The sequence below is a fragment of the Peromyscus leucopus genome, chromosome 2 (assembly GCF_004664715.2).
Source record: "Peromyscus leucopus breed LL Stock chromosome 2, UCI_PerLeu_2.1, whole genome shotgun sequence".
Lineage (NCBI taxonomy): Eukaryota > Metazoa > Chordata > Mammalia > Rodentia > Cricetidae > Peromyscus > Peromyscus leucopus.
Window position 1 is genome coordinate 54,622,255 of NC_051064.1, and position 8,193 is coordinate 54,630,447.

Below are 8,193 nucleotides of genomic sequence, written 5' to 3' on the forward strand. Positions count from 1 at the left end.
TTATAATCATTGCAAGAAGAGGATTTTTGAAAACTGGCCTCTTTGATCTACATTCCCACAAAAAGCTATTGAAAGTGCAAATTTCTGCTCAGTTGTTTTTTCCTTTGCTTTAAAAAAAAAGGTGCCAGGAATCCCACCCCACCCACCCACTGCTGGGTAACAGTCAATCATTTGTGATTCCTGGCTCAAATGCAGGCATTCATACCTAGGAAAACGCTTTGCAATGAATGGGATCTTGGTCTCTACTAAAAACAAAAAATGGCTAAAAAGAGACTTCAATTTATTTTCAAGTCCTATGGCTACATTCCTTTAATTCCTAACTGGTGAAAATATTGGCAAACGACTGGGTTTTACTTGGGGTCAGAGTGACTTCTTTGGTTGTGCCTAGAGGCACTGTGGAGCATGGTTTGAGACTCAAATGGAATAAATATTGGCCCTGAACACAATGTCCAAGGAGATACAGATGAGAGAATTGAGTACTTCAGTGGAAAAAACAAACAAACAAACAAACAAACAAGTAAGGGGCTGGAGAGACGGCTCAGCAGTTACGAGCACCGGCTGCCTTCCCAGGGTTTGATTCCCAGCACCCACATTCAGGCTCGAACCATCAGTTACTCCAGCTTGACACCCTCGTCTGCCTCTAAGAGAAAGTGGCAGGCACCTAAGTGGTACACAGACATACAGACAGACAACACCCGTACACATGAGATAGGAACAACTAAGTATAATAATTCCAACAGTTGGTCTATCAAAAGTTACTTCACGGGCTGGAGCGATGGCTCAGTGGTTAAGAGCACTAGTTGTTCTTCCAGAGGTCCTGAGTTCAAGTCCCAGCAACCACATGGTGCCTCACGGCCATTTGTAATGAGATCTGGTACCCTCTTCTGGTATATACAGACAGACTGTATACATAATAAATAAATCTTTTTTTAAAAAAAGTTACTTCCCGAAGTAACCCGGTCCTATGGAAGAATGGCAATCCTTTCAGCTGCTGAGCCATCTCCACAGTCCCAGCATTTACTTTTATGAGAAAAGGTCAACTCCTAGTGTTCCAGATACATAATGAGAAAGTTACACTATTTTCTGACAAATTTTCAGACAGGTTAAAAGAACACTTTTAAGCTTATGCGTTGTTTATATCAGTATTTGAGGGTACAACCTTAAGGGGGGAGAAAACAAAACTTCAAACAGGGAGCTGAAGAGAGGGCACCTGCTGCTTTTAGACGCTCTGGGGAAGGTCCTAGAGCTCACGTCAGGTGTCTCCCAGCATCCATCACTCCAGCTTTGGGGGATCTGATGGCCCTGGCTTCCATCGGCATCAGGGACGCATGCAACACACAGTACTGTCACATATGCATAAAATAAAACACTCAGATGCACACAATAAAAGCAACCTTTTAGAACGCATTTAAAATTAAAATAAAAAATGAAAACAACTCCAAGCAGGCTGCCCCTTGAGATTTGAGGGAATCGGGTTTGAACTTAGCAGCCGGATGCCAGCCCAAGCCATCACGGCTCTGAGGAGCACCACACCTCAAACGTTCTTTAAGGGCTCTGGGGTGCCAGCTGAGAACAGTCCTTTGCGGAATCAAGTCTGCAGCTGTACCGGCTAGTTTTGTGTGTCAACTTGACACAAGCTAGAGTCATCAGAGAGGAAGGAGCCTCAGCTGAGGAAATGCCTCCATGAGATCCAGCTGTAAGGCATTTTTCTCAATTAGTGATCAATGGGGGACGGGGGTGGGGGTGGGGGTGGGGCAGCCCATTGTGGGTGGAGCCTTCTCTGGCCTGGAGATCTTGGGTTCTATAAGAAATCAGGCTGAGCAAGCCAGGGGAAGCAAGCCAGTGAACAGCTCCCCACATGGCCTCTGCAGCAGCCCCTGTCCTCAGGTTCCAGCCCTGCTTGAGTTCCTGTTCTGACTTCCTCCAATGATGGACTATGATCCGGAAGTGTAAGCCAAATAAACCCTTTCCTCCCCAACTTGCTTTTTGTTCATAGTGTTTCGTCACAGCAATAGAAACCCTAACTAAAACAGCCGGTTACTGATGGGAATGCGGGTCTTGGAAGCAACTGTGGGAATATTTGTCTGCAGCAGAAGCGCATAGTCTCAGAGGCTGAGGCAGGAACGACTCCCCTGGAGCCTCTGGTAGAGGCCTGGAGGTTGGCTCCCTCCCTGTCCAGGGCAGAAGCCTCAAGCACAGGCAGTCTGTGGTGAGTCTGTGCCAGCAACTGTTGAAGACGATCTTCCTTCTCCAATGAACGAGCTCCTGGGAAGCTTTTGGTCCTGAACTGAAACACAAACATAAATGTCTGTGGCGGTTTGAATCAGAATGGTCTCATAGGCTCGCATATTTGAATGCTTAGTCATCGGGAGTGGCACTGTTTGAGGATTAGGAGGTGTGGCCTTGTTGGAGGAACTATGTGTGGGGGTGGGCTCTGAGGTTTCAACAGCTCATGCCAGGCCCAGTGTCTCTCTCTCTGCCTGAAGATCAGGATATGTCTCTCAACTGCTTCTCCATCACCACGCCTGTCTGCAGGCCGCCATGCTCTCCTCCATAATGACAGTGGACTAAACCTCTGAAACTGTAAGCCAGCCCGAGTTAAATGCTTTCTTTGATAAGCGTTGCCTTGGCTGTGGAATCTCTTCACAGCGATAGAACAATGACTAAGACGGTGTCTGCTAGAGCTCTTGACTCTAGCCTGCAAAAAGGAACGAAGAAGGTATGAGGTGCAATATGCTGTCAGGAAGCCTGTTTGCTAGGAGAGTCAAATCACTCCTAAGCACGTCTCAGCTCTGAGATGCTGAAGGGAAGGTTTATTCTGCACATTCTGGAAGCATGTCTCAGAAGATGAAGGGCAGTCTGTTACCTGGAAACAGTCAATGCAGCCCATCCCACAAGCAAATGTGTCTTTTAGATGCACACAGTCAAGTAGTACCCATCATCTATGACACCCACTTTATCGGAACCTGAGTGAGAATTAAGAACAAAGAATGTCTCACCCACTTTATCAAGCAATTCATAATTCTGAGGGTCTGAACTGGATAGTTAAGGTCGCTAATTCAGTCTTGTGACAGCCATTTTATCATGAGTTAGTTGTGTAAGATTGTCCTGGACACTGTGAGAAAAATCAATGCATATGAAGATAAAAACTTTAATATCTTCTTTATTGACTTATTTTCCTAGTGTAGCTGAGGAAGTTTCCATAACTGGGTTTTTATTTTAGTTTGTGGTACTGAGGATGGACCCTAGAGCCTTGTGAATGCTAACAACCCTCTCCCACTGAGCCACACCTCACCCCAGATCCTCTTTTTGTCTTTTCGAAAAGGCATCTTATTGTATAGTCCAGGCTAGCCTCATGCTTTAGAGACTCCTGCCTCAGCCTCCCCAGCACTGAGAGGCAGGTGTGTGTCACCCTGCCTGGCTCAGAGGTGTGTAAGTATGACAGGTCACGGCAGTCATGAACTCGCAGCAGCTGTTCCTGTGGGCACCAGGAACACACACACACACACACACACACACACACACACACACACACACACACGTCAGGGCTGCCTACCAGTCAGCTACGGAGGTGGAAGGGACCCAGCCAGTTCTGCCACTTGGCACTGACCTGTGGGCAGCTACCAGGGTCTGCGGGAGGGGAAGACATGGTATCCAGGTGGAAGCACACTGTGAGTCCACCGTGTTCTGATGGCTAGTTCAAACGCGGCGTCCTGTAGACAGCCAGCCCTTGTTAAATGCTGCAGGACACCGAACAAGACACAGACTAGGAAACAGAGGGACAGATCTGTAAGGAAGGAGAGGGCCTGGCAGAGGTGGGGGGGACTTAAGGGAGGGTGTGTATGGGGAAAATAACCAGAGTGTGTTATATGCAGGCCGGGTGAGAGCTTGCTCCGTTGTTGAACTGCATAGTTGAGCCTTGAACTCCTGATCTTCATGCCTCTAGTGCTGAGACTACATGCCAAACATTTGGTTATTATGCAGTGTTGGGGAACTGAACTCACGGTTTTCTGCATGCTGGGCAACCACTCTACCAATTGAGCGGCATCACCAGCCCCAAACTCATTATTTTAATGGAAAAAGTTATGTTTTATTCTGACCCATGATATCTCAATGATACAAGCAGAAAACTATGGTGACCGAAAGAACACAACTGTATCAGAAACAATGAGAAAGTCAATCAAATTTGTATGTAAAAGATGATGTAATCAAGTTTATTCTACTTAACCAAGGAAATAAGGGCTCTGTGTGGGTGGGGTCTGAAGAAGGAACCTGAAGGACCTATTCATTTAAAAAAATATTTAATATGTAAAATATTCTTTAAAAAATATTCATTGTCTATTTATCGTGTGGGGGTCAGATGCCCATGTGAAAGTCAGAGGACACCTTGCAGGGTTTGGTTCTCTTTCCACCATCAGAGTTCCCAGGGACCACACTCATCAGGGTTGTTGGCAATCACGTTTACTCAATGAGCCCCTAAGAAGCAGTCTCCTTTCCGGTGTTTTCCCACATTTTAGGCCATTAAAGTGATCTTGCACTTAATAAAATTATGCCACAGGAAGTACTTTCAGGGACAAATATAAAACTAAACATACAAGTGTATCAAAACATGTTTGTTTGTTTTTAAAGGAATACACATGCAGAACCCATGGAAGTTTTCAGAAGACACTACTAGTCTGTGTATCTGTCTTGCTTGGAGATATGTTTTAGTCTCATCCCTTGTGACAAGCAATTCCTATTTGTTCCACAGGACAGTTTCCATCTAGAATATGGAGTGCCAAAAAAAAAAAAAAAAAAAAGCTTATAAATATACCTTTGTCTGAAATAGAAAGTCAAATATTACTTCTTGTAGGATGTGTTGTTGGGTTAAAACAGTGTTATGATGGCTGGGGTCAGTGTGGGGTGGGGGTGCCGTCGTGTAGAATGCAGAAGAAGCTTCCTAAGAAGCTTCCAGAGCCAGAACAGTGGGAATTCTTCCCTGGACTGCCGACATGCTGGGAAATGTGTAGCTGGAGAGAGCTGAGCCGGACCAACTCAAATTCTTTCTCCAGTGCACTGAAGTGTGGTCAAGCCGGGAGGCTGCGAACCAACCTCTGCCACACACAGCCTTTCTGCCAGGGCCCTCACACCTCCAGCCTCTGTTTTCTTTAGGCCAGACCTGGCTTGTGTGAGGCCTGGAAGCTTTAGTGTTTCTGGGAAGCAGTGGTGGGAGTTCCCACACACTTGGTGACTTAAAGAGACAGGACTCGGAACGCCTCGGCCAGCCTGGGCACACATAGGTTTGTTTTGTTGAAGAATCAAGTCTTGCTGGGTGGTGAAAGCCACTGCCGTCCGCCACCGGGAGAAAGAATGGGGTAATTCATCAATCCCTGCTCACACTGCCTCTCCCATTTTGTTCTGAAATCTCTTGAGAGAAGGATTTGTTCTTAGCCACCGAGGCCCTAGCAGAGCAAACGCTCCCAGAGCTGAGAGGTGTGGGGTGAGACGGAGCTGTTCAAGTCCCATTTCCTTTTCTAAACACGTTAGGTCTTTTTTATCATCCACCCTCCATGGAAAGGAAACCACAGTAGCTTCTGGCCCTGCCTTCCCCAGGAAGGCATCGCAGCATGCTCTCTTCTTAGCTAATTTCACTGTGCGCAGAAGTTCAACCCACTCTTCTATCCCAGAGACATTTGTGCTGGGCTTTGTGGTCTTCTGGGGTGCTCTGTAGCAGCCTTGTTTCTTGGGGTTCGCTTTCTGTTTGCTCCTGTCTTGCTGTTGGGTTTCCTGCTGCTGGGGTCCTGGTCAGCTGTCACCCTGAGACAGAACAGGTCCTGCAGTCTGCCCCGGGGGAACTAAGATGTGAGTCACTAACCAGTTTGGGTCCTTTAATACCACAGCAAAGGCTAGTGAAACAAGCCTGGACATTCCTTACTTGGGGACATGGAATTCCCAGCTGAAGACAGGGAAGTGTCACCCCTAAAGTTCTTCCAACAATTCTGACACTGGGGGTGGGGGGGATGGGGAGGTGGGGGTGTGGGACACAAATCTGTCCCTCAATGGCAAGATGGCTTCATTTGCCTCCCAGATCCCATGCTATTGCTTCATTTCATTGACCTTAGTGTTTTCTCTTAAGATTTTTTTTTTTTTTTTTTGGTTTTTGGAGACAGGGTTTCTCTGTGTAGCTTTGCGCCTTTCCTGGGACTCACTTGATAGCCCAGGCTGGCCTCGAACTCACAGAGATCCACCTGCCTCTGGCTCCCAAGTGCTGGTATTAAAGGTGTGTGCCATCACCACCTGGCAAGATTTATTTTTAAGTGTCTGTGTGTGTGTGTGTGTGTGTGTGTGTGTGTGTGTGTGTGCAGCACACAGCCCACAAATGTAGGTCAGAGGACAGTTTCAAGAGTTGGTTCTCGCCGGGCGGTGGTGGCGCACGCCTTTAATCCCAGCACTCGGAGGCAGAGGCAGGCGGATCTCTGTGAGTTCAAGGCCAGCCTGGTCTACAGAAGGAGTTCCAGGAAAGGCGCAAAGCTACACAGAGAAACCCTGTCTTGAAAAAACAAAAAAAGAAAAACAAAAAAAAAACAACAACAACAAAAAAAAAAGTTGGTTCTCTCCTTCCACCATGTGGAACCTGGAATTAACTTAGTTGTCAGGCTTGGTGGCAAGTTTCTACCCACTGAGCCATCTTGCCAGCCCTCTATGGATTTTAAAAATCCCTTTTTGAAAGCTTGCGGTAGGGGTAGGGATGCACACTTGTAATTCTAGCACTTTGTGGTAGAAGCAGGAGGATCATGACCCCTAGACTGTATCATTTCAAGACCCCAGACCGTATCATTTCTTTCTTTTTTTTTTTTAAGATTTATTTATTTATTATGTATACAGTGTTCTGCCTGCATGTATCCCTGCAGGCCAGAAGAGGGCACCAGATCTCATTACAGATGGTTGTGAGCCACCATGTGGTTGCTGGGAATTGAACTCAGGACCTCTGAAAGAACAGCCAGTGCTCTTAACCTCTGAGCCATCTCTCCAGCCCTTTCTGAGAGTTTTTTTTTTTTTTTTTATATAAAGATTTTATTGATTTATTATGTATACAGAAGAGGGCGCCAGATCTCATTACAGATGGTTTTGAGCCACCATGTGGGTGCTGGGCCGTATCATTTCAAGACCCCAGACTGTATCATTTCGAGACCCTAGACTGTATCAGTTGACATTTCCAGATCATTGTTGTTATAATGAATCTGTCTGCTCTTTGAGCATTAGCTACAATTCCTAACTTTTTTTAAAATTAGAAACATCCATTTATTTTTATTAAAAATTATCCATTATTTTATTAGCATGATTTAAACTTCAGAAGTTTATTTTAATCTTTTAAAGTCTATTGAGATTTTCCTCTCTCTTTGCATACGAGTGTAGGGAATTACACCAGTATGTGTCCTTATATTGTTTCATCCTTACACTGACAATGAATGGTGGGGAGAAGACTCAGTGGTAAGAGTGTTCGCTTGGCAAACACCAGGACCTACGTGTGCATCTCCAGCGTCCATGTAAAAAGCTGGGCGTGGCTGCACATGCCGGTGACTCCAGCGTTGACGGGAGGAGACAGGTAGAGCCTGGAAACTCCTTGGCCGGCCAGCCTAGCCAAAAAGTTGAACTTCAGGTTCAGTGAGAGATGCTGTCCCAAGGGGACATGGTAGAAATCCAATGTTCTGGTTCTCTTCTGGACTCTGCATACACCCACACTGCATGTGCTTTCAACGCGCACACGCACGCAAACACAGTAAGTGTTATTACTCTTTTAATGTTTTGCCTAATCCTATTCTGCATGTACTCACACTGTATATGCTTTCAACACGCATGCGCGCGCGCACACACACACGTTATTACTCTTTTAGTGTGTTGCTGGAGTCTATTACACCTATGAATGACATATATTAATGTGCCGGCTTCAAGGCTTTCTCTTCTTGTCCCTTCTTTATCATGTTTGATATCAGTGCTCTGCTGGCCTGGTTAAAGGAATTTGGAAGAGATTTTTTTTTTTCCCAGATGGTTTCTCTGTGTAGCTCTGACTGTCCTGGAACTCACTCTGTAGACCAGGCTGGCCTCGAACCCACAGGGATCCACCTACCTCTGCCTCCCGAGTGCTGGGATTAAAGGTGTGTGCCACCACTGTCTGGCGGAAGAGATTTGTGTGTGTGTGTGTGTGTGTGTGTG